Source organism: Pyrgilauda ruficollis, unplaced genomic scaffold (genome assembly GCF_017590135.1).
Source record: "Pyrgilauda ruficollis isolate IOZ18807 unplaced genomic scaffold, ASM1759013v1 scaffold36, whole genome shotgun sequence".
Taxonomy (NCBI): Eukaryota; Metazoa; Chordata; class Aves; order Passeriformes; family Passeridae; genus Pyrgilauda; species Pyrgilauda ruficollis.
The window spans coordinates 6907199-6933836 of NW_024525045.1; the positions used below are offsets into that span (position 1 = coordinate 6907199).

Sequence of the window (26638 nt, forward strand, 5' to 3'; positions counted from 1 at the left end):
GTTGTTTTGTATACCCAAATATGCAAGTGCTCTGCCTTTTTAAATTTAATTCTATTTTTCAAGAGAGAAAATGTTACAAAAGGAAAAAGGAAGGACTTTTCTCTCCTAGACAGCAGCAACTGCAGTAGTTTAAGTGTTTTATGAATTTGGCAAGAATTGTGCCTGATCAGAAGACTGATATGCTTGCTTGCATTGAGCTATGATCTCTTTGATTTTTTGGTTTTCCTGCTGACATTTCTGCTCTTTATTTAAATATTTGGGCTTTATTGCCTGTTGAGTCACTATATCCTTGCTGTTTAAATAACAGCATTTAAATAAAACATAAAACATTTTATGCTCTGGGTTTTTTTTTTTTCTTTTCAGTTTTTAGAGAAGCACAAGATGAGCTAGAACTACCCATGCTCTTTCAGAGTTCAGTTAGCAGTGGGATGTATGCCAGAGTATATCTGACACTGTGTAAACTGCACACAAACCACCATAAGAAAAAGCTCAATTGGAGGGCAGCTTTTTACTTTATGAATCCTGTTTTTAAATCAATCATAAAAGATTGGCTCAGTGTGTCAAGTGAGATGATGGTTTTCATTGTCTGCTCAGACCCTGAGTTTCTCTTGCAGAAGTCAGCCAGTGAACTCTGTCTCCCCTGACGAACAATAAGCCGGAGCAGTATCTGGCTGCAGCCCATGTTGTTTTCCTTCACAGAGGTGGTAGCTCTCTCGTAAGCCTCATGCATCCTCCCAGGTAGGGCTGGCAATACTTCAGAGACAATATTAACAGTGGGTTTCTGCCCTGCAGGTCCACACTTTTCCCTTCACAGCCCAGGATGTGCCAGGAATTGTAGCAGCTTTGAAGGGAGCAGTGGAAGTGCTCTCCTGGCCCTTGTGCTCTGTGTGCTTTTCACCTTTGTTCACCATCTGTCCTTGCTGGGGCTCACGTCTGCCATCTGAGGGCTGCCTCCCCAGTGCTCTGATGAGCTGCTTATGACACCCTCAAAAACCCCCTCACTAGCCCAGAGACAAACAGGGGCTTTTGTAAGGCACACACTTCCCTATCCCCACGGTGCTTTTGTGTGTGCGCCCTTCCCAACAGCCTTTTGTGTGTTCAGACCCCAGATGGTTGCCTGCAGACACAGCCTGTAGCAGAAGAATCATATTCTAATTGTCTAATGGATAATAAACAGTATTGGCTTTGCTTCTGAGGTGAATTGGATGCCTTCAAGTTGAAGAAACAAGATCTCCTGGGGAAAATTGCTGAAGATATGTATCATTGTAAATCTCAAACTGGGGAGGGAGGGAAGATGAATAAATTAAAACTCCTTATTGGGTTTGCTGAGGAAACAAGCACTGCGGAAATTGAAGATTAAATCTCAGAAAATATCATACAATTAGTAGAGTGTCTCTTATATCCTGCTTTCTAGATTATTGCAGCTAAGAAATGAATACAGCCTTTTTTCCTATGCTCTGAATTCATATGGGCCATATTTGATACCTGAAGTGCTTAGCAGTTTAATTTTACTGATACAAAATGCTTTTGAGAAGAATTTACAATTGCTAGAGTATTCCCAGAAATTTCCAGTGGCAACAACTGAAAACTTTTGAGGCTCTCTTCCCTCTCTTCTGCCCTTCAAATAAGGGAACAGAAAAATGTGACATGCTGAGAGCTTTAGATGGAGTTTCCTGGAGTTTCAGATGTTGGTAGTCAGTCTGAGCAAAAAAAGAGTCCACGCTGATATTAGTCAGGCTGAAGTGTCAACTTTGAGTAAGTATTCCAGGGTTGGAAAACAAAGTTGTAGGGTTTTATGTTTGGTTTGGCTTTTTGTTTGATTGTTTTTTAATGGGATGAAAAAATGTGTTAATGTAAATATTTTAGCTCTCCAAGGTATGTTGCTAGGACATGTTTTTCTAATATCTAAACAGAGATTTTTAATCTTTTTAGAGGTAGTAATTATCACCAGAGTTTTTAACATGCAAAGTAAGATTATGAAATAGTAAAAGGCTTAGGTGTACTAATGGTTCCAGAATATTATATACACAAGTATATTTTAAAAACCCTCTAAATCAAAGGCGATTGTCTGGAACGTGCTGAGTAACAGCAATAATGTATTTTTATAGAAAGGATTTGAATAAATCCATCTTTGATACGGCTTCCATAACTTTTGGGAAATGCAGAATTTTGCTTCCAGAAGCAAGGCAGAATGCAGGATAAACCATGGCACTTCAAAAAAAAGGATCCTTTTTGGACCTCTCTCTTCATTTGTCTGATAGTTATATGCTGAAATCTCATGGATTTCAACATTAAGCAGTTGAACACTAATTTCTCACTAAGCAGTTTAGGAAAGCAGTTTTGAAACAAAAGCAGCCTGTTTCAGTTAAAAAATTTCTGGGCACTAGGTGTGAGAAATACATTGTGGGGAAATCTGGGTGACAGACCCACCCACATGAGCTCATGACAGGATTTGGAAGAGCAGTTAATATGCTATGATTCTTCTCACCCAAACTGCCTGTGATCCAAAGAATGCACCTTGTGGCTTTTCACAACTAATTGTTTTGGGATGTTGTATTCACATTAAAAGAAAAAAAGGAGAGAAATACCATTGCAGCCACTTCTTGCTAACTATTGAGTCAAAACTTTCCTGTGGGAGGCCATAAAGACCTATTCTCTCACTGGCTCAATGAGCAAGAACCAATATTATCAAAAGTGTCGATAACATCTGGGTTTCCTTCACGTGCGTAGTAGCTGAATGTGGGATTCACATTCTCTGAACCTGAGAGAAGCAGAGAAGAAAATGATCAAAACAATTCTTATCTCATTTGCTGCATCTGTGTTTGTGCACAAGTGGAATGCATTATGGAGGATTGTTTACCTGAAGGGATTTGGTAATTGGATTCTGGTGTGAGTGCTTTGTTTTCTTGACCAGTCTCTGCAAGCTGTGTCCTGATGGTTGGTCAGGAGACAGTCATGAGATTTTGTTCACTTGAGTGCGTGTTCAGTTTCATTCAGTAGATGTAGTGTAATATAGTATAGAATAATATAGCATAATAAAGTAATTAATTTGCCTTCTGATGTCATGGAGTCAGATGCATCAGTCTTTCCTTCGTCACGGGCTCGCCTGCTTTTACAATAGCTGAAGTAACAGAATGAATGCACAGGGACCAAATGTACCCAGGGAGGTTGGATCAGTCATTATTTGGTCTAAATCAAGGTGAGATGCTATTGATGCATCCAAGAGACTTAAATGAGCTAATGAGGACCCATTTGCACCCCAAACTTGTCAGTGTCACTGTCCTGTCCTTTAGCAAAACAACCACATCATGTCCAGTGTCTTTTATACTGCCCTGGGTTTAGGTGTTGTTGTATCAGCCATTGTCCCAGACTCTATATCCATCTCTTCTAACTGAAAAATCTGTGTTTAATTTTTCTCTCGACATCCACATTCCTATAGTTGCATGTCATTCCTGCAATGTACTGAAGGCAGCGTGGTGTAGTAATACTACTTGAAATTAAAGCTAGTGCAAGATATGATTACAGTTATTATTGGAGTTCAAAGCAGAGACCACAGAGTTTGGGATGTCAATTAGCCACCAGTCAGGTTCTGATGGGCTTTGTGCACTGTAATGATTTAAAGGGTCTGATGTAGTTTCAAAGCAAGTTTTAAGCAAATGCCTCTGACCTGGACTGCAGCAGCCAGCTGGAGGAGCCAGCAGCAGGTACAGGCTCTCTGGGCTTCCCAAACAGGAACTGCCACTTCAGAGACCATTCTCAGACAGAGGTTTCTGTGTTTGAATTCAACCACTGGAATTTGTTCCTTAGGTTACGCCGAACCCAAAATAAGTAAGTAGAATGAGTTTTGGATTGTTTTCAGTACTGTAATAATGATTTCCATTGTTTATCAACTGACTGTTGCAGCCTCTGAGATGTCCCTACCCTGTTTGCTGCTGGCCCTGGCCAGGGAATCATTACAGGGTTTAAGGGAAAACCTTGTACTGTCTTGTTTCTGTGTTGGTGGAAACTTATGGTTGTCTTTGTCCAATGAAATTTTGCCTGAGAGAAAAACTTGAATACCAGTTCCATAGAGAAATCAGCTCCTTCAGATAGTCCTTGAGACCATGAGCTCTGATGGAGACAACACACCAGGAAAATGAAGGGGAAGTTCAGCTGTTTTCTTCTTACCTGGGAGTATTGTGTACATACAATCTGATTTTTTTTCCCCCTTATCTGATGTGTTTGGGAAAGGGACTTGACTGTCTTACAGGACATGAAGTACATAGTAAGCTTTGGAAACACATCTGAGAGTGCAGGTAGCTCTGCTTTTGAATAGGTGGACTTCTGACATTTTAAAATACTCTGCTTTTGAATTGTTAAGTATTTCTGAATGCCATCCTTATTTGTCCCATGTGGTATGCAGGATCTTTATGCTCACTTAAGAGTCTTTGAACTAAGGAAACATTTAGGCAAGTGCTGATTTCCTAATCTCTGTGGGGTTTTGTCTTTGCTTGTAGGGGGATGAACTCTAAAAAGGTAAATTCTAACTTTTGCCCAATGGCCTAGGGAAGCAGATCTCGGTTCCAGCAGCAATTTGTCAGTTCATTAAGAGGTGCAGTATCCTGGCTTCTTGGGTAATGGTTTTGCTAGCTCCAAGGAGCAGTGGTAAAGTCTGATTTCATGGCTACCAAGATATGGCCAGGTGAGAATGGAAACACCCAGGCAGAGAAGCTCTGTCCAGACAGTGTTTTGAGTGGCTGGAGCAAGGCACAGGCTGCTGTGCTTCTCTGGGTAATTTCATACAAATGTCCAGCATTCATGGAAGCAGAGCTATAGGACTGGAATACTCTTAAACATCTTGTGTGGGAATTCTGTGGACTTTAGACTGCTATAGTTAAGGTCACATCTTCACATGTGGATATCTAAAATGCATGGAAATACAGAGTTTTATAAAAACTTTCAACTTTGGCTCTTCTGTAGGAATGATGACTGTAGTATTGCTGTACTTAAGAGGGCTGTTAGTAATAATATGCATTACTTAAGCTCCATAAATGGAAATTACGGTGCAATGAAACACAGTTCCACAAATCTCAGATTTTGTCTTACGGATTTCTAGGTGGGCTTTGTCCACACTGTTCATCAACTTATAACCTTTTCTCTGTGGCCTGACTCAACTCTCCCCTCTACCTTTATCTGGAGTTCACCCAGAACGCCAGTCTGGAAGGAGGAAGAACACCAGGGATGTAGATACACAAGACATAGCAGTGCCTAAACTGCCTTTTGTTGCAAGTTCCTCCTGCCTGGGCTGGGAGACAGCTCTGTCTGGAAAGTTGGACAGCTGCAGGGCAGCCTGGAATGTCAGCAGAGAAACCAGAGCAGATGTAGCCACCCCAAATATAGGACTGCCCAGAAACCAGGTGGGTAAAATATTAGTGATCTGATCAGTTATTTAGATGGATCACAGGATCAGGACTCAGTACTTTAGTGAGTGTGTGTAGGAAATGTTTCCTAATTGCTTCTGAGTGGAGTCGAGAGTGTAGGAAGGTTCACCATGCAATAATGTGGAACTTACCTTGAAGGTGAGTGTGTAGGGGAAGAACAAATTTGGGCAGTTATATTTCTTTGGCCTGTTTGCTGAGATGCCAAGATGCAACTTCAAATGATGAGTCTCATGTGAGACACAAGTAGAAAGCAGATTACCATCTTCTTGATCTAAATCAACTTTCTTTTTCCTCACTTTTTCTTAATTGCACTTACTGTTTCATGGGTAACAGTGAACAATTTTTACTCTCAACTCTCTGCCCATGAATTCCAAGCGACTGCAGAGGCAGAAGATTTCTCACCTGGCCCTCACCACCTAACCATGGTGTTTCTCAGTCAAGCATCAAGTGTGTTATTCTCAAGATTTCCTTTCTGACTGTGATTTTTATTTTGTGAGGTAATTTCAAAGTAGTGGAAGACTTTGGGGAATGTGAGTAATGGACGGTGCTTGTGACACAGCCTGGGTTCTGCCCTTTGTGATGCACAGCTCCAGGAACTGTACCAAATGGTTAATTTTGTTGACTTTGTGTCACAGAGTTATCTTGAAAGGTTTGTAGTGTTACACAAACATGTGCCTCTTCCTCCCCTTCCCAGGTATTTTACAGGATCAGCTCAAAAGAATGGGCTGTATCTGTACCATGCTCGAGTGTGTTTTAAAATCATGTTAATATTTTAACAGGTGATTGTTTCCTACTCTTTTACATTCTCATCTGTATACAAATAGCATGTTGTAGCCCTCATTAATCAAAATGACACTTTCTACACCCTCAAGTGTTTTCACATTTGCACATGAAGCGTGTTCCCAAAACTCTGTGCTGCCTGATTGATCTCTGCATTGTGCACTTTTCAGACCTATGTGTCTAAAGCTGCCTGAAAAGATACAAAGCTTAACTTCTAATGTGATCTCTTTAATCTCCTTTTGTAGAATTAGTATTACAAACCGTGTAGAAAGTGTTTCCAAGTTTGCTTTTTGCATCAAGCTTGGCACAGGCACAAAGGACCATATCCCATCTTACACTGGGAAACACACTGCTGGCTGCCAAAAGAAGTGTGAGGAGTCTCTGCTGTTTTGGGAAAGGGTGTAAGAGAAATAAGGCTGTTAAAAACTGAGGAAAGCAAAACATCCTCCAAGGCACAGAACTGCCCCGTTGACTGTTCAGACATGGCTCATTCTGGGGCTCCTCTTCCCACTGAGTGCCACAGAACAGACATTAGCTGGTGGTCACATCCAAGAGGAGGATTTACATTCAGTAACTTGTCTGCTGCTAAGAGCACAGATGACTACTTGTGTCCATGTATGTATATATAAACCAGACAAGGACTGCCTGAGGGAATGGGAAGTGGCAGAAAGCCTTTCCTAGGCATAAAGAGCTGTGGAGCAGATAGAAAACTCCCATTCATACTGTGCTTTCTATCTACTGTACATCCCAAAGGCTGTGGGGATGGGTCTGTGTGCAGGGCCTGGAGAGAAGCTGGAGTTTAATACTCTCTTTAAAATATTTCATTTGGGTTCAGGAGTGTCTGACCCCTGGAGGCACCACTAGGTCCCCACAGAAGAGGTGCTGCCATTGTCTGACACTTTTGCTGCCCACATGGCATGTGTGAAACACAGCCAGTTTTACAGCAGCTCGTATGGAGGATTTATTGACTGAAGACTCTCAAAGAATTTGCAGAATTTCCTTTCAATTTTTTTTATAGTCTGAGCATGGATATTTCTCTTGTCTGGCTCAGTTCTTTCCTAAAAGCCTGTCTGAACATTTTAGTAAAAGAAATAAAAATACTATAGAAATAAGTATCAGCATGAAAGTGGAGGGGGAAAAAATGTTGCCCTCTCCATTGCCAGAAGTATAGAGTGTAGGTAGAACAGCAGAATTTGAGGAAAAATACTTACTGATCAGTAAGGTTTTCCTCACCTTTCTCAATTTTTATTTTCTTGTCCTAGAAGAGACAGTTATTTTATGTTACTTTTCTGGTCTAAAGTCTCTAAGAGAAGATAATCTAGTTTAGGGGTGAGAAGTGCACAGCTTGAGCAGAAGCAGCATGTAACACTTCTTGTCTTGAGTGTGGACCAAAGTGAGACAATACATGTGTGTCAAGCTATGCTGGGGGCAGAGGGGAGGGAGGGTGATTTAAGGCAGAGCTTATTAGCGTTAGAAACCACAGCTTTTCAGGTTGTTATTTACTGATATTAACGAGTAGTGATTTAAGCACTTGCCTTATGACTGTTTTGTAACTTGCACTGGTTTGACAGGACTTGCCTTGCCTGTAGCCTTCTAGAAGACGTGAAGCTCACCTAAGAGTGTGGGGCTGGTTTTGGCAGCCAAAAGTATAATTAGAGTTTCATCCGCACGTATCTGGCTTACAGAGCGCGGGTAATGCAAACCTCCCGGCAGCCCCAAGGACGCGTGTGTTGAGTTTTCACGGCAGTGCCCGATGCGCGGAACCAATCCCGCGTTCGGTCCCCGCCCGGCTGCGGCTGGGCTCTGCCCCGCACACACGGGCCGCCCGCAGGGACGCGCCAGCCGGACTTCGGGCGCCTCCCTGTTGCTTCCCCTTGCGAGCGCACGCCGGAAGATGCTGCTGTGCTTTGCCGGAGGTGCGAAGCCGCTCGCTGTGGCCCGTAGGGCGGTGGCGATGCGGGCGCCGAGACGCGGCGCTGAGAAAGTTTGCCGGTGCTCGAGGGCGACTTTGACGCGTGAGCGGCGGGGGCTGCCGGGCCGGCCCGGCGCGTTCCGGCTCTGCGGGTGCCGGAGCCGCGCCGCGTCCGCGGGGGCCGGGCCGGGCCGGGGGGAAGGGGCGTTGCCATCTGCTGTTAATTCCGCGGTCATTGGATTAGTAACCAGCGGTGATGAGATCAGCGGGATCGGCTTTCGCGAGGGGGCACGGCGCTCACCGCGCTCCCCAGCTGTGCCGGCTCTCGCATGAGGCGGCGGCGGGCGGCGCAGGGGGAGGCAGCGCGCACAAAGCCCGGTAGCCGCCGCAGGCCGCCGCCCCCGGGCAGGGCTCCCGGGCGGCCCGGCCGCCCCGAGCCCGGCAGGCGCCCGCCTCGCTCCGAGCCGCGGCTCCCCCGGCTCCTCTCGCCTCCCCGGGCAGCAGCAGGCAGCGGGCGGCGGGGAGCAGCCTCTGCTGGGCGGGCGCGCTCCGGGCGGGGGGCGCGGGCTCCGAGCGTGGCGAGCCCGGCCACGGCGCCTCCCGAGTTTGTTTACTTGTGCTTCGCGTCTCGTCCCCGGTGTCTCCTCTCTGCCGGCATAGCGGATCGGTGGCGGTGCCGTGCTGGGGGTTTATGGTAAGTTTGCGATGGGCGAAGCCCCAGTTCGTGGGAATTCGGTGTTTTGTTGCACAGTATGTAAAGACGCGTTTGTGTGTGGGGGTTCTTGTTTGGTTTTTTTATTTTTATTTTTAGTGCTTGGTTTGAAGAAATAGACTTGCGAACCGTTTTCTGCTTTATAATGAAGTGGTTTACAATATAAATTAGTTTCTTGAGCTATGTAAGAGAATTATTTCTAGATGTTGGCTAACTGGAAATCTACGTTTCTCATAAACTGAATGTGTCTGACTTTGCGCTGCCGGGCGCAAACCCTTTCGCCTCGCGATTGCCACAAGCTAATGTTTTACAGTGGTTACTTGGTGCTTTTTCGGGCAGTAAAAGCCAGACCTCAGTTCAGGTGTTTAGACGAATCTGAAACATTAAACTGTCTTCTCCGTAAGAGTATGAGGGAAGCTGAACCTTCGTCAAGACAAACCTGGATTTGTATGCGAGACTTGAGTTTCAACAAAGAAAGGTATTGACTGAATTTGCCCTCGCGTCACTTGTAAGCGCTCGGAGGCAGGCAGTGGGTTTGCTGTCGCTGCTAGGAAGCTGTTCCTGCCGAGGGACCAAGGGCAGGGCGGCTGAGCGCTGCCCTCGCCGCCCCGTGCGTTCCTGGAGGGGCTCCGCCGTTGATGTGGCAGCGTCCGTGCTGGCAGCAAGTCATTTGTATTTCTTTGTGCCGAGGACTTGGAGTGTGGACTGCTACAGGGTGGAAAGTGTCCTATATAGAGAGATGGCCAGCTACCACTTCAGCTGCTGGTTTGATGCTGGCTACAGCCCTTCGGTGCTTAAGTCATACCTGATATTTTCACAGTGCTCTGTTTGCCTTCCGGTGACAGAAGCAATCCCTGATAAGATATCTCCACGCTGCAAAAGAGCTTATCAGGAGGGAAAAAAAAGCAGTCCCAGAGAGTTGATGCTTGTGGCTGAAACTGGCCTGACTTGTGCAGTGTATCTCGAAGGATGCTACATTTTTAATGTTGTTTCTGTAACTAAAGCACCCCGTCAGGGACATGAATATCAAATTGCTGTTGATTATTTGGTGCTGCTGACAGAGAAATGCCAGATACTGTACATTCTCCTAACAACAAGCGGAAGTTTTATAACTGGCCTTAGTCATGTAAGTCTGGTTTCCTTGGTAGCTAATGTGCCTCGGTGTCTTGCTGCTGACTCCGGATGTCCTTGGATGACCGTCCTGTGCTTCAGTGACCCTGCCAGGGCTGAAGGCAGACTCGGTACTTCCCTGCATCACCAGCATGAGAACTTCCCAGCGCCGTGCCTTCCTGAGGCCCTCATGTGGGTGTTGCTCTGGAAGTACACACTGGTGCTGTTGGGCTCCGAGAGCCCTGTGTTCGCTCCCATCCCTGTTTGCCTGTTTGTCTTTGCAAATGTCACTGCAGCCAGCTCTGAAGCACCGGGCTTCCTGCTCAACAGGCTCTGGGCTCGGGACTGAGAAAGCAGTGCCACCTTTTTGCAAGGAGCTTTTTCGGAGTTGTGAGACTTCTGGGGTTTTTTTTGGTTTTTTTTTTGGGGGGAGGGGAGGAGGAGGGGTGTGGTTTGTTTTTGGGGATGTTGTTTGGGTTAGTTGGTTTGTTTGTTTTTGGAGAGGCTGTTAATGGTGGGGTTTTTTGTTTTGGTTTGGGTATTTGGGCTTTTTTTAAGAGAAGCATAACCCCCCCACCCCCATGAGAAGTACTAATTGGATATCTTGTTTCTTGAAAGAACAGATTTTTCTGATTCTTGGTTTGACCAAATTACAGTCATCTTTATGACTCGTGTTTGTGCAGCATGTGAATTTCTGAATGATGGGACATCTCTCCTATGACTCCACAAGCAACAAGTCATTGACTTGTTAGGCTTCATTGTTGCTGCGCAAACTTTTTAAATGGATTTTCCATGTACCAGGAAAATCCAAGGCAGCTATTTTTGTCTCATTTTCCTTCACAATCACTGTTTCCCCCTTTTCTGTTTATAGGACATTGACCTCTTTTTATGGAGAAGGAAAATAATTTTCACAGTGGCACTCAATGGCATGTTGCAGGACTCGTGTGATGGTTACTTTGTGTTGGCTTCTTTTAATTGAGACAGCTGGAGAGTTTTCCTGTGAGGAGCTGATTTGCTTACCCATTTGAGACATAGTGACAGTAATTGAGGAAGAAGGCATTCCATGATTTTCTGAGATATTATTGTTAAAAATCCTTGGCTAAAGCAATTAGCAAGATCATGCTAGATACTCAACTGTCCCATCCTGGTAATGGCCAAGAAGAGGAAGGTAGAAAGAGGGATGCCTTATTCAAATTCTGTAAGCCATGCTGTGTTTTAGCTCTCTGCTCTGTTCAGTCTGCTTGGCTGCTCACTACTGCTGCACTGACATCCTCTGTGCAGTTCTTTTTGTGCTGGGGCAATTTCGCTTCAGTGTAACCTTGAGGCTCTTGCAGTGGTAAATCCCAGGTTGAATAAGGATAATGCAGAGTGGCCTTGATACTCGCATCTATTTCCTGCATCAGTTAGTGAGGATAAATGCACTGTTCTTAATAGAATATCCATGTAAAGGAAATCTAGATGTATTTTCTTCTCAGCAAGTTTCCCAGGACAGAGGATGGGTGTAAATGTTGCTGGACTTCATAAATCCTCTCTGAAGTGAGACTGATGGTAGAGAGGAGTGGAGCCTGGTACTGCTGGGTGCCTGCCTTCCTGCTACCATCCAGGAAGCAAAGCTGAGCTCATGGCTACATGGATGAAGGGCTCCATGCTGCCAGAGGATGGATGGATGGATGGATGCCATCTGTCCATCTGAGCTATGTCTATGTAGCGTGCACCTTGAGGCTAGTGAAGGTGCAGTTGTCTTGGGAATTTTAAGTATTTATTGAGCCAGAATAGATCAGTTTTCTGTGATGAAGGCATTGGTTAAACCTGCCCACTGAACAGTTAACCAGATTTGAAATCAAAACTCTCTGTAAAGTTTCTATGTTATGGATAAATATTTGCCTATAATTCTGGAAGTTGGTGTTGTTGAACTGACAGAAAATCAACAAGTGCTGTGGATTGAAACTTGCCAGACCAGACAGCTACCTCACCCACTGTATTTTTAATGGGGTTGTGTACATGTTGGTGAATCTGTGTCACTCTGCAGCACGCACAATCTTTGCTGGTGACTTTAGGCTGTCTTTGCAACATGCTCTGTTAGCTGACACAGGTTGTGCTGTAGGATGAAATGTTAATGCATCACGTGCTTCCTGGAAGAACTCTTCATGTCTTCTGACTTCTTTAACTTCAGTCAACTCAGGCTCAGGTTGTTTGTTGGGGTTGGTTATTTGCTTTTTGCCTTGAGAAGCTGTGTGTGCATCACTGCCGCTGGTCCTGGGCTGTGTACTGCCCATGTACTGGAGAGTGCTGCCCCCGAAGGGCTGGAGGCAGCTTCAGTGGTAACCAACTTTCCCAAAAACAGCAGATGTGTTCTTTTGGTACAGTGTCCAAGCTGCTGTTGCTTGGCACTGTAGTGTACTTGAGCTGTGCTCCCTCAAGAGTTAAAGTATCTGAAATGGTGGATGCTGTTTGAATCCTGCTTTCAGGTGACCTTTGCAGTGATGTCAGGAAATGCCTTTTCCTCAGCTGCTTGTACAGCTCTACAGCCCACAGCCATTTAGATTGGATGATGATAAAGTTAAGAGTTAGTTTTAGTTTGGCTTTTTGTGTTTGGAAAGCTGGCAGTATACTTACTCAGCAGCATTCACAGCCCATCAGGGAAAAATCCTTGCCCTAAAGAGATTTAACAGTGCTCCAGTCGCCTTGGTGGCAGCATGGAAAATGCATAAAGGAGGGCTGGAAAAATGTGGGTTATGTTTTTGGTAGCAGTCGTGGTTAAGAGAGATCAGTGCTCACAGGGTGCCATGACTTTGGGCTCAGAACTGCCATTTGGCTGGCAGTAATTGATTAAAACTTGATGGCTCTATTTTGGCTGCCTCTGCTCTATTAAAAACTGGCCCATCAAGAGTGCTGGACAGAACTCACCACTTTCCTTCCTTTGGCTCCTTTTCCATCAGAAATGGAGTAGTGTCAGGTACCAGCCTGTTGAAATGCACGTAAGTGTATTTTTATATTTTTTGAGGGGTGTCTTTTTTTAAGTGGATGTCACCTTTGCCTCAGAGGCCAATGTGATGCAGCATTTTATTTATGTAGCAATTGAAATGCAGACATTTTATGTAAATTGCTGTGGTTTGACCATTGCAAAGAAGCATGTGAGGAGAATTTATATCTATTTCCGTGCTTAGTAAAAGGTGAGGTGCCTGGACTTAAACGTGGGTGCTCTGTGACCTAAATCTGTTCATGCTGAAGTCATTTGAACTTAGACCAATGCTGAGCAGTATTCTGTATAATTTTTTGCTTCCCTGTGCTTATTTTCTATATCTTTGGATTGAACGTTGTGGGGTAATCCTGCTCATGAGTAGTGTCAGATGACAAGTTTTATTGTGTTGCATTGTAGAGTGTGGTGACTTAGCAACTTTATCTTTGAGGATTTGTCAGAGGCTGAAGGGACAAGTAAGCTTTGGTGTGCAGCAATGTAGGAAATCAACCTTGGAGCTGATTGCAAGCTACTTCTTTCAGAGCTGTACAGCAGAGTCTTTAGACGAGTTTGTTTTCTTGATTTAAACATGCATTTTCAAAAAATTGTTCTTATTCTGCCTTTCTCTTCCTAACCTATTGCTGAAGTCGGCTGTGCACTTGTCTGCTGTTGTGCCTTTCTGCAGTAGCAACCCCTGAGGAAAATTTTGCCTAAGAGATTTTGAGAAAAAGAAAAGATTGGTTGTATTTACAGTGTCTCATCAGAAGAATGAGGATTTCCTGCAGAAATGGGTCCATGCCCTGGGACCCAACCATGGCCCAGACCGCTCCTGAAGCCTTCCTTTGCTGGGCTAGGGAGCTGCTGAGGGAATTCCCTGCAGAGGGGCTGGAATTTCTGCTTTGTCCTGAGGCAGCAGAGGCACTGCTGGCAGCTGACTTGGCTGTTCTCTTTCTTTAGCAGTTTTTCTGCTTGGCACCTGAATATGGCCTGGCTTTTTTTGAGAGGGGGAAGTGAGACCGTTCAGGTTCCATCTACACCTCGCAGCAGCAGCCTCATGTAGCCTTTGTTGAAAAGAGTTTCTTGAATGTTCAAAAATCAACATATTTAGAGTTGCTTTTTTAAGGAGTATTAATCATGCAAAAGCACTTGTATAGCTTTAGGCATGGAAAAAGGTGTGATTTTTCAAATCTGATTAAAGGTTTACGTACTTAATTATAATTTAATTTTAACTGCTTCTCCTCTATCTCTTCTTCAAACAAATGCAAAAACAAATCGCCTCCAGCAGAAGGATACCTTTTTTCGTTAGATATTGGAGGTCATAATTTTAAAAAAGAGCCACATAGCACAAAGTATTTACATCAGTGCTACATTTCCTACTGAGACTGTGCTGTCTACAGAAATCCCTAAGTGGTGGTTGTAGGCATAGTTATGAGCTGTGGGATGGTTCTTTGTTTTTCTATAAGAATATTCTAAACAATAGGCTTGCTGTGGAAGAATGAAAATGGCTTGGAAGAAAGTTGACTGTTGTCTTTGAATACTGAACCAATTCTCAAAAATGTTAAGCTTCCTAATTAAACTATTACATGATAGAAGCCACTTAAAATTAAGCAATGAATTCACAGTGTTCTCAACAAGGACTGCATTACTTCACATGTGAGAAAATGCCATGAGAATCAAATCTATGTGTACAGCCAAAGAAATAGTTGGTTTAAGTGGTAAAGGGAATTTTGAGCTTTAACTACTTTCTGAGTTACTAGTCAAATTATAAGTAATTTCTTGTTTTGAGAATGACTTTAAGGTAGCTTGGACACACTCAGTAATCTGGTGGCCAGTACTGGTAACTGGTTTTGAAACTTTGTTTTCCCAGTGTTTTAGACTCCTTTTCCAGAATAAGCTCTGCTGTCATTTGCTTTTCACAACAGAATCATTGTAGTGTTGTGAAGTGAATGGTGACTTTAAAATAAAGTTTACATGTTAATTTGTTTGTGCTTGTATTCCTTGCTCAATGATGCCATTGCATATAATTTTGTAGTGTGTCCTGTATTTTACTCTGTTTATGTGAATTGTTGGCTCAAGTTATAGTCACAAAATCCAGTGTAGCTGACCTGGGGATTTAAGAGTTAAAATAGAAACCTCCTCCTTATGATGCTGTTTGTGGTATTTTCTGGCTGAGACACTTCCTTGAGTTTAAAAAAAAAAGCCATTAAAATGAAAATTTACTACTTCATTTGTTTATCTTGAAAGTTAATCCTAATTTAACATGTAAAAAGGTGTACTTGTAGATACTTCAAATTTGTATAACATCTGTGCTGGGGGAATTGAGTATCTGTTCCTCATGGCTTATCACTAGTCCGCTTGGATTTAAATTGAGGATCTGAGAGTGTGATAAGAGCACATGCTGAACTCTTTCAGAGACTTGGGGTATTTTGAGGCTCCAGCTAGTTCACTTAGGCGGGGCTATTACTTTGTTCTTTGCCTTGGAAAGGAGTAGCAGTAGTGCACCTCTGGGCATGTACTAAACCTGAGAATAATAAATTAAATTCTGACCTTTGGTATTTTCATCCTATGCTTGAGCAAAGTCTCTGTCTGTGGAGCGCATTTTGGGAGTCTAACCCTGCAAGGAGGTTCAGGTACATTGTCATCTTGCTTTCAAAAATTATGATGCAGCATAAAGAAATGAAAATACTGTTTTCCTTGTTGTTGAAAACTATTGTCAGGCGTGTCAGAGATGACAGAAGTTGTTTGAACTAAAGATGGTAGCACATCAAAGTCTATAAAAGACAAAAACATTGCCATCCCAACCTCATTTTACTGTGTTGCTGCATATTAGTGTGACTTGTGGTTTGTTCCAGTACCTAGCTATCCCTGCACTTCATCACGATCAGCCTCTGATGCTGTTAACATCTGGGTAACACTTGCTGTGATATTCTCATTTCTAAGTGTACTGGTCATTCACTAAATATTTATAGAGTCCTTTGGTTTTGATGTTGCAAGATAAAAAGGGTGGGTTTTCTATCATCTTTTGTATTCAAAGGCAAATAATGCATTGAAGCTGGTGATTATTTAAAATATTATCACATCAAGAAGTTCCTTTGTACTTGGGTCAGTGCTGATGTAACTGTTTCTAGTAGTCTAGAAAACCTTGCAGAGTTCACTGCTGGCTTGTTTAGACTAAGATGCTGTGTTGTAAGTGCAATGATCATCTACCAAAGATGTGAGAATGTGCTCAGGAAGGATTTGTTACAACATGTGCAGTATCTTATCCTTTGAGTTTAAATAGAACAAGATGTATTAAACAAGCATGAACATGAGACCTGGCTTATGTCCTTGTTCTTTTTAAATTTTTTTGCATTCTTATTAATGTTATTTGAAACTAAGTGTGTAGGTGGAGAGAAGGAAGAGAGAGAGGCTCACCTGTGAGATCTCTTGGTAGCAATGTACTGAAGCATGGACAGGGAAAGAGGAACATTCAACAGAAGTTTCTGAAGGTGGTGGTGGAAAAGGTGATTTATTTGTCAAAGGGACTAAGGCTAAGTATTTGCCAGGATTTAAAAAATGGAAGAGGGAGTGAAAATAGACCTCCCAGGCAGGGTGCATGAAGGAAACCATCAGGAGTTGCTACAAGTTCCTCCTCCTGTGGTGCTCAAACTCCTGTGAGGAGTCAGCAGTGATGTGGTATCAGAACTTCCCTCACCTCAGTGAGCTGCAGTGGGATGGGAGGAGGTGCATGAGGCTGCAGCCTTGAGTTCCTGTCTAGGGATACAGTGGGCTTTCAGTTTATAATAATTGGGGTTTTTTTTCACTGAGTCACCTTCAGCATTGATAATTTGCTTGCATTTCCTGCTCTTAGACCCAGTAACAAGAATCAATAGTTTGTTTTCACTTGAATAATGCTAAACACCTCTGTCTAGCAATGGTGAATAATAGTGCAAGGGAAGAAAAAATCCGTATGTTTTAGTTCATGACAGTTTGACTGCTGGAAAAAGACACCAAAGGGAAATTCAAAGTGAAATGTCTCAATACCCTGGGGACGTGAGAGTGACTGATGAGCTTGCTTTTACTGCTTTACTCCATCCACATCCTGCTAATAGAGGACATGGCAGCAGGAAGTCTTTGGGAATTCAGAAGCAAATCCCCTCCCTTCTCTCCCTTTATTTTTAGATTTTGTTTTCCCTGTGGTAAAATCTTTGGAACCTGGGTGAGCAGTGCTCAGGGTTAGACAGAAATGTGACTCAGTAGTGCCTGGTGTGCAGTCATTCAGGAGAAGAGCAGGAACTGTTTCTCTCACCCTGTAGTTGGAGATTGGGGATGTAATTCCAGTGTGTGTAATTCTGACATCATGTTTTCTTCTGCACATGGATGAAGATAGTGATTTGATGCAGAACTGGTTTTCCTTTTAACTGCTGGAAGAAGTAGAAAAACAATTGGCTGAACCTAACATCTAAATTTAGACATCTGAATTAGCAATGCAGGAAGCAGTAGTGTAGCAAACAGCTCAGTTCCTCCTGAGCACTGCTGGCTGGCAGGATAGAAAATCTGGGCACTTAACAGATGCAGGCATCTCTTTACACCTCCTGGGAAAAATGTGTGTGGGATGCTTCCTCTGGATAATCCTTAAGCCAAGGCTAAACTGGCAGTTTAACTTTCATCAGAATTCCCAGTGAATGAGTTTTCACAAGGGATTTTTTTACTTGTATTTTTTTTTTTTTGTCTGAATATTTGCTTACAGTGGGGTTTGCTTCCACAGCTGTTCTGCATTTGGTTTCCGTAGTGGTAAGGAATGTGGTGTGCTGCAATCAAAGCTGAGCCTAATAGTCTATTGTAGAAATAGATTGTAAGGAAAAATTCAAGAAGTTGCTTTATTACAGCAAAGATGTGTGGGTTGATGGTCTTGGTAGAATTCAGTTCAGTCTCATGGTACAAGAAGAAATTTCATTACATGTAATAATTAGCTTTTGAAATAAAGAGGATTATCTTTCATTTTAATCACCCTGCCTTAATAGCAGAGAAGAAAAACCATTTTATAAGAGTGCCAACTCTGTTCTCTGTGTTTCCTAAAATGACACTTTAATTGAATTTTATATTTATGGGACTGATACATAAAACTTGTCATTCTTGTGGATTCTTACCTGTTTCTCCCTGTATATTAACCAGCTGTATTTTTAAACACTGTAAGCTTCTGTCCTGCTCTCTTGCCAAAAAAATTTCCACAAACAGTTCCTTGTGAGGAGAATTATTACTTACATTGGTCGTTTTTAACGTGCAACACTTTAATATTCAGGCACATTTCTCTTGTTAACACAAAGCGTTGTATACGTGTGCTTCGTATCCAGTATGTGAATAGCTTGTAAATAAATTACAAAAGTAGGTTTAAATTCATTAGTGCTTAGCAAAACTAATGGATTGTAATCAGTGTAATGGCTGATGATAGATTGTGCTGTGCCAGCGGGGAACTGGCTCCCAGAAGAAGTAACACCAGCTCAGGAATGACCAGAGACTGGCTGGTGAACGTGTTCTTCTCCAGATGCTTTTTTAATTCCTTCAATTAACTTGATTAAGCAGCTTAGCTTAAGCAAGCAGAATTTGTGACTTGGAAGTTCTCCCATGCAGTATTTTCCCATTGCCTTAGGAATTAATTCCTTTAATGCTGTGTCTGTGTAAAGCAGGCAGCCGTGCTCGCTGCTGTCTTGCACAGACGCGAGATGGTGTGTGCTTAGTGTGAGGGGCACGCACAGGGGTGGTGTTTCCCCTCTCTGCAGTTGGTTCTTGGCAGAAGTCATAAATCACAGTGATTTCTGCACAGTGCAATTGAATGGAGCCTGACTACCTTATTTTTTTATTGGTGTTGGAAGTTCCCTCCTGCTTAGATCACTCTGAATCCTCCATCAGGAGAGAGGGGAACACTCTCTTCTGTGTGCCCTGTGGTTCCCAAGCAAGGGAATTGTATTTCCTAATTGTACCACCAGTGTCCCTCCCAGGGAACTCGATGCATTCTCTTTTCTACCCAATGTTTTATCTTCACAGCATGAGAAGGGAATAGGGAAAGGGGTGTTAAATAGGGAGTCAGATGGTAGCACAGAGTTCTTGTCCATCTGTCTGCTTTCCTTGAAGACATCCCCTCCCTTTCCAGCAAGGATGGTGGTTATGTTGCAGTATCCTATATTTTCTCAGAGCACAGAAAAGTGGCTTCAGCTGTAACCAATTTCTATCCTACAGATACTTGTGGTACTGGGGAGCCCACCCATCAGTAACTACGGCAGCACAGGCAGTATTGACTGCTCAGTATTGTGGCAGCCTGGAGTTCTGCAAGGCTCAGCTCTTGTGTTTACAGTTATTGGCTCAACAAATTGTTTTCCAAACTGTAAGTCGTTCATTCTGGTCCTGGCTTGCAGTTTTTTGTATAGATGTTATTTCTGCAGTATCAGAAGTTGCAGTGTCTTACACAGATTGTCATTAAATCCATGCAGTAATTTCAGAAATTTAAATCTGTGTTTACAGGTAGTTGCGGGTTTTTTGTTGGTTTTTTTTTTTTTTTTCCCTTAGGAGAATTTCAGAGAGGAGCTTGACACTACATAGACTTTTTCAGCTCCCCTTGATTATACTGTGTTAATAAGATGATAATGTATTCTGATAATTGCTCATGAGTCTGCTACCTAATGAAAAATGAGGATTGAGTGTGCTTCCATATGCTTCTCTTTCTAGCAGTGCCAGGTAGGGAGGTAAATATCTTAAAAGGATGCTAAAAAATGGGTAAAATTTTAAGCCAAATGTGGCTTCCTGGTATTAAGGTAACTGACAATGGGATGGACAGGAAAAGGAGGGCAAGGGTTGAAAAGGAAAGGCAAACTAGAAAGACTGGGATTGTAACAAGAAGCCGTTAGCCATAGATGTGATGAAGATGATGTGTAGGGCAATTGAAAACACTTTTGTTTTCCATTCCTTCCTTCACTGTGGAGGAAGACCTCTGTTAATGAGAGAGATTCTCCAGGTGGTTAGAAGTGTTAGTAGAGTTCTGGGTTTTAATGCTCCATTAAACTTTCATACTGTGTAAATTATTTTCTTCATCTATTTTTGATCTCATGGCTGTGAATTATGGCAAGAGTTCATGCTAAATATTAAAAAGCACAACTCCTCTGGATCCCATGACTCTTGTAGCAATTTCTGTGTCCACACAGCACTTCAGGGAACAGTTTATCTGTTCAAAGAATGGTTGGAATTTAAACCCCCTCAGATTTCCAGTATCCTTAGAAATTTTTTTCCTTAACCTCTTGGCCAAAAGGCTTGCTTTCCTCCTCTGAAAGTATTTGTAGTGTTTGTGCAGTATCCCACATGATTTTATATTCAACAGTGGTGTGGTTTGTACATGTCTTACAAGTCTTTTGCAGCAGTAAATGATAGTTTGAGAAATGCAAGTTTGCATTTGGGCTCAAGTGATCATCTTGGTTAGTTCAAATGGTTCTGGAAGGATCTTTGTATAAATCTACTTCATTTTATGCTACTTGTGTTTGAGAATGTAGTAAACAAAAACAAGTTTAGTTCTGATGAAGTAGCAAAAAGAATAATTTTATCAGTATTCATTCAGGAATGCAGGCTATACTGAGTGTGTTATGGTTTTTATAACTCAGTGGGAAGATGACTTATTCTCCTGGAGGTAGTCCTTTACTTTTAAAGATATTTCTAAATATTACTTTTATTCTTTATCATGTTGGAAATCAAGATGAACTGTATATCCCAATACAATCTAGGGTTTTGTTTTTCCAGAATTAAACACTCTGAGCACTTTGTTTTGAGCATATTCCACCTGTTGCTGAAGCTTAACTTGTAATTACTGATGTGCTTTCTCTTTTTCTTTTCTAAAGTACTGCTGATCCAAATTTAGACTGAACACATTTTTCTCCAGGGCAGAGCAGGTCCCTTCCTGAGTTATTGGAGAATCAGAGTCTGGCAGATTTAGATCATGTCTGGAAGATTTTCTGCAATCATATCAAATATGAGGGGGTTGTCCAAAGATTAATTGGAATATACTATATTTTTATTTTTAATATAGCTTTTGCAGGGCTTCCAGAACACCATGTTACTTATTTTATTTCAGCAGCAATACACCTAAAGATTAAGCACTAGTATATTTTTATTCCCCTTAAAACTTGCATCCTAGTGCAGTTTTCTTCCAAATAACTTTCAATTTTTTTTCTCCCTTTTCATCCAATGCATTAAAGAAGGAAATATAGGTAGTAATTAATTGTTACAAATAAAATGCTGCTTGAAAGAAAATTCCCTGCAGAAAACTGCTTAGTAGGGGGAACTAGTGTGTAAAGTTACTTTGAGAAATACAGGCCTTGTATTTGAGCTTATAGATGACAGTTTGTGTCGAGAGTTGCCCTGTAGGCAGGCACAAAGCTGATTTATTTTTATCCATACCTCTATTAGGAAGTCTAGTGTGGGCTTTTTAAAGTACTTTCCTGTGGTCAGAAATACCTGGAATTCTTGGCACTTGCAGCATGAATTTCTTTGAGGGTGTACATTGTTAGGTCAGTAACACAGAGATGTCAATGCTACTCCAAGTAGCAACTTCTTCCACCATGGCTTTTCCTAGCTGGAAGTCCTCTCTGTTTTTAACACTGCCAAGTCTGGTATAGTTTTTCTCCATAGAACAGTATTGATTTGAAAAAGCAACCTTTCTGCTTAATCTGGCTGTAGGACAATGAAAGAGGCAGAAAGAAAATCACATTCCACACAGCCAGCAGGGCTTCACTGAGGGCAAATTTAGTGGCCTTCTATGGTGAGGTTATGGCATTGGTGGATCAGGAAAAGCAATTGATATAATCTACCTGGATTTATGCAGAGCATCTAACACTGTCCCACAGGACATCTTTGTTTCTAAACTGGAGAGACGTGGATTTGATGAAAGAATCACTCAGTGGATAAGGAGCTGGCCAGAGCAGGGTGCCCAGAGATTTTGTGGATGCCCCATTCCAGGAATTGTTCAAGGCCAAGATGGATGGGGCTTTGAACAAACTGGTCTAAGGACAGGTGTCCCTGACCATGGCAGAGAGGTTGGAACTAAATATTAAAATCACAGAATATCCTCGGTTGGAGGGGACCCAACAGGATCATTAAGCCCAACTCGTGGGCACTCCAAGAGTCACACCACGTGTCTGAGAGCATTGACCAAACACTTCTTGAACAGGTTTGGTGCTGTGACCTTCCCTGGGGAGCCTGGTCAATGCCCAGCCACCCTCTGGGTGAAAAACTGATATCCAAACTGAACCTCCCCTTACTCAGCTTTGTGCTGTTAACCTGAGTCCTGATGATCTTTAGAGTCCGTTCCAAACCAAACCATTCTGTGATTCACCACTGTGAGACCCGTTCTGGGTTGTCGCCAAGGTGTCCTTTTTGTCTACAGGAGTCAGATTTTTGACATGGGGACAATAACTGTCTGTGAATCTTTAACTCCTTGAAGCCCTGTGCCTTTCCCCAGCCTCTCGTGCATTAGCAAGTGCCCTACTTCCTAAATTTCCTAAATGAATAAAAAACAGACACAAAAATACTACTTGGTAAAATGGAAAAGCATTTATAAGCATGAGCAAAATCAATTTTGTTGCTTAGAGCTTAGGCAGTTTGTTTCTATGATATTACTTTCTCCATTATCTCCACTTGTCTGTGCAATTGTTCTCTGCTGACAGAGGGGCTTTAGTAGTGGCTGGTGTTTGAAACAGATGAAATTCATTGCTGTTGCTTAAATAATGTGGAGTTTTGCAAAAACATTTATTTGTTTAACAGGAAGTTGTTTTGTCTTTTTGTCAGCACTCCAAAGAAACTTGATTTGTTGCCTCACCTGGGAAATAGAGAATCTGTACAATCTGATTTTGTCATGATGTTTCCTTAACATATGTGAAGTGTGTTTACTTAATTTCTGTTGTTTAGAAAAAGGAACTGTGGGACTGATGAAGCATTGCTTCCTGGTTTTGTGTCTTGTGGCTGACTTGACATGAAATCTTCAGGACACTTTGCATGCAGTTACAGCTTTGATGTGAGCTCCTTCTCATCAGGGTTTCTTGGCAAGATGTGGCCTGGCAGCCCAGCCTGGCGTTCCATGTCCTCACTTCCAGGATGTCTGTCCTGTCCTGTAGGAGCAGTTATTCCTGAGCCTGCTGCTGCCCTGTCAGAGTTGGCTGAGGGTGGCTATTGACTGAAGTAGCTGAGGGAGAAGGATTGGGAGGGATGCAGATGGTGTGATTGTGTAAGTCTATTTTCCTTTCAAACAAAAGAATACGCTTTTGTTCAGCATCAAACTTGTTCTCATGCGTTCATCTCCTGCATGTTTGTGCAAGAACAATGGCTGGGTTCCCTCCAGCCTTGCCCTCCCCCTCTCACTCTTCAGCCCTGACTGGGAGAATGGACCTGACCCCGTGTGCATTTGTGTCCACCCGTGGTTTGTCCAAGACAGCCTTTTGGGGCATCTCTTCTACATCAGTCTGTTCAGCTCACAAGAGGAAGAATATCTTCAGCTCTTGCCTGCTGTGTTTGGCCAGAGGCACGGTCTCTTTATGTCACTGGACTTCTGCAGCACTGCTGGAAGTATTAATGACATCCAGGTGACATCAGGAACTGCCTCTGATGGGCTGCTTCAGCTGAGCACACTTCACAGGTGTTGTCTGTAACTGCTCCAGTCCAAATGGGAATTACACAAATTAAGACTTGGATGCAAAAGAAGATGACAAAAGTATCCTGGTGATTCCAGAAGCATTGCAAATTTTAAGCTGGTGGTAAATGTCTTTTTATAAAAGATAACTGAGGCGAGGCCCTAGAGTCATCCACTGCAAAGTGTACAGACAGGCACTGTGAGAGTGGAGCCATCTCTTGTGGAGTCTGGCAAATCTGCAGTAGCCTTGTGGTGTTGTAGACACCCACAGAGCTGCTGCTAGGAAGTGTTTCTCCTTGGCCCCATCCTTACCATGGTACTGGGAAAAACCAGTTGCAGACCAAGGTTCCCTTATGATTTACAAAGCCTTGCCAAGCTTGGAAAACCACTGACAATCAAAGACTGAAGCTTGAGCTGAGGGGCCAAATTTTCACTCCAGTGTGATGTTACAGTTTCTGCAGTTGCAGTAAAGTTCTGGTGAACCGTTCTGACAAGCCAGAGGAGCTCTCATCTGTCTGCTTGTCACTTCCTACCATCTGCAGGCCTTCCCTCAGTCTGCTCAGGGATCATCTCTGGCACGCTTCCTGGGATTTGCAACTGGCTAGACTGAGGAATGATGCTTTCCAGGAGTATTTCATTTATGGCTTTTTAACTTATTTCATTTTAAAGGCCAACTGGCTCCACTGCACATTACAGCAAAAGGAACTGCAGTAAAAGAAAAGCAGTGAAAATGTATTCAGCCACATTTTGGGGCTGTCATTTAATGGATGTTCTGATTTTGAAACTGAAGCTGTAGGGCTATTGATCCTCTACAAAGCTGTAGAGGTAAAATGTAAAATGAATTGTCTAAAACGAAAAGGGTTAGGCTGGTGAAAAGTAGTAATGGCTGGTGAGAAATTGCAGTATCAAAATTTAATTATTCCTTGGGTTTTAAATCTCATGTGTGTGACACCTATTGGTATTACTTACTTCGTGAAGCATGGTGAGTAGAAATATAAAATGGCAAATGATCCTGTAAAATGCAAAGTGGAGCAGAAAGCGTAATTTTCAGTTTAGTGTTAAGCCTTTCTCGTGTGTTAATTTTCCTTTTTGATACAACCCTGACACTTGAATATTAAAAATGGTCACATCAGCTGTTTGGGAAAAACAGGAAGGTATTTGCTGTGACAGAAGGGTGGAAGATGAATGATTTTGAAGAGAGAGGAAGATGTAAGGAGAAGCTCATTCCTGTGCTGAATTCAGACGTGAAGTTTAGCTGTGCCCCTTAGGGCAGCTTGAAGTGACTGTGGAAATTTGCTCCATGGTTTGGATGGCTGCCTAAATGAATGGTTCTGCCTTTGAGATTTTAATTTTTTTCTCTCTCTCTTTCCTTTTGCCAGAGCAACTATTTACATAACTGTCTGGTATTCTAGATCAGAGGGCTTATTCACCTGAAAATAACCTGGCAAAATAAAACACTAGATTTTACTCACTTTAGTTTTCTGAGGCAGACCCATTTCAAGGCCATTTGAATGCAGGTGGCTGAAGACAAAAGGGAAGAATGACTGGAAAGGGGTGGTAGAAAGGATGTAGCAGCTTGAACATCTGTACCCTTATGGTAATTGTGGGATTGCATGGATATTCCTGTTATATACCCTGGAAAGAAAAGTGCTGTTTCCTTTCAGGAACTTCAGAGCTGAAATATTGCTAGTTTTAAAAGTACTTGTGTAGTAAAAAAAGTAATTTTTGTTGCATTGTGTTACTATATTTGTTTTTCAAATTGCATTGCTGTATTCTGAGAAGTGATTACACAGAAAAACTGTTTACAGACTTGAAGTATTTTCAGTTCATGTTTCTTCAGAACAGAAATGTCTTCATCTAAAACCAACTTTCAGCATGAAAGGGGAGAATTACAGAAACACATGCAGGGAGAGGAAGGCATAAAACCAACCCAAAACCTCAAGTCAGCTCCGTCCAAAATACAGTAGATGGAAGTATTTAAAAATACACATTCTGCTGTATTCATTGCTACTCAGGATTGTTTCTGCATTCTTCATCATATGACTAAACTGCTTCTAAGTCAGATGGTACAGATGGTATGGTATTTCAGATTATTCTAATTCCAAGCAGCTAAATGCACAGTCTTTTTTAATAACAAGCTTATCCTGTATTTTGAAACAATTACATTTTTGTAGCATTACAGAACAAGTTACTCTTTACAGAGGAATGTCCTTGGGATTTTCAGGATTTGCATTCCTTTCAGGAATCGAAGAAGTCATGACTTACTGCTGCATTGTTCATCCCACATATTAAATGTCACTTGCTAAGTGTGCATGCAGCATCAAATTTTGTCTGTAGCACAGGATTGTTTGGAATAGCCAAACATTTTTGTCTGGTTGCATTGTTATTGCATATTCCCAGTTTGACCAAGGAAGCCAACATTGTTGATTTATTGCCCTTCTGAACAATGTTGGATACCAGGATCTGTAGTTGAATCCAGGCTACCCAGTCTTTTTAAGTGCCAAAAATGTGCTTAATTCATTGTCACCCTCAAAACAGTGTTGTCATGGTTATGTAGCTGTTTGCACACTGGGAACAAAGTTGATAGACACTGGGCCTTGTGCCTTCACATTGTCTGGCTGGAGGTAAAAGTCCTTGTCCTTGAACATACATAAACCCTTTTCATCGATCTGCCCAGCACAGCATATCACGTGTTTTTCTTCCTATTCCTTCTAGGGACTTTGGGACTGGAGTTACTTTCAGAGTGTTCAGACACTGTGTCTGTTCTGTTCAGGCATCTGGGGAAGGAGCAGTTTTGGTGCCCCCAGAGGAGTGGCCTTGGTTCAGAGCCTCCTGCTGCCTCTCTTGGCATTCATGCTGGTTGGTGACAAAGCCCACGTTGTCAGGGGAGGTGGCACTGAGGTGTGGCTGCAGAAAGAAAAAAAAGAATGAGGTCCAATAGCAGAAAGAGTGAGAAGTGCTCTGTAGACATTGGCAATGCTGTTGGAGAGAAGCATCTCCTTGCCTGCTTTTTCTGATGGCCACTTTCACAGGTCAGTGTCATTAGCTGGCACTCACCTGCTTCTCACTCTTTGGGTAAGTATTATTTTAGGAGGATTAACCT

The 26638-nt window shown here is 42.5% G+C and overlaps 1 protein-coding gene across 1 annotated transcript in view; it reads left to right on the plus strand.

Annotated features, from left to right (window-relative positions):
• The first annotated feature begins 8329 nt into the window (after positions 1-8329).
• Positions 8330-26638, plus strand: part of SPSB4 (splA/ryanodine receptor domain and SOCS box containing 4) — an 82824-nt gene continuing 64515 nt past the window's right edge. Inside the window, exon 1 of the mRNA XM_041475809.1 lies at positions 8330-8806. The gene's annotated coding sequence lies outside the window, so the exon portion shown is untranslated. The remainder of the gene's footprint in view (positions 8807-26638) is intronic.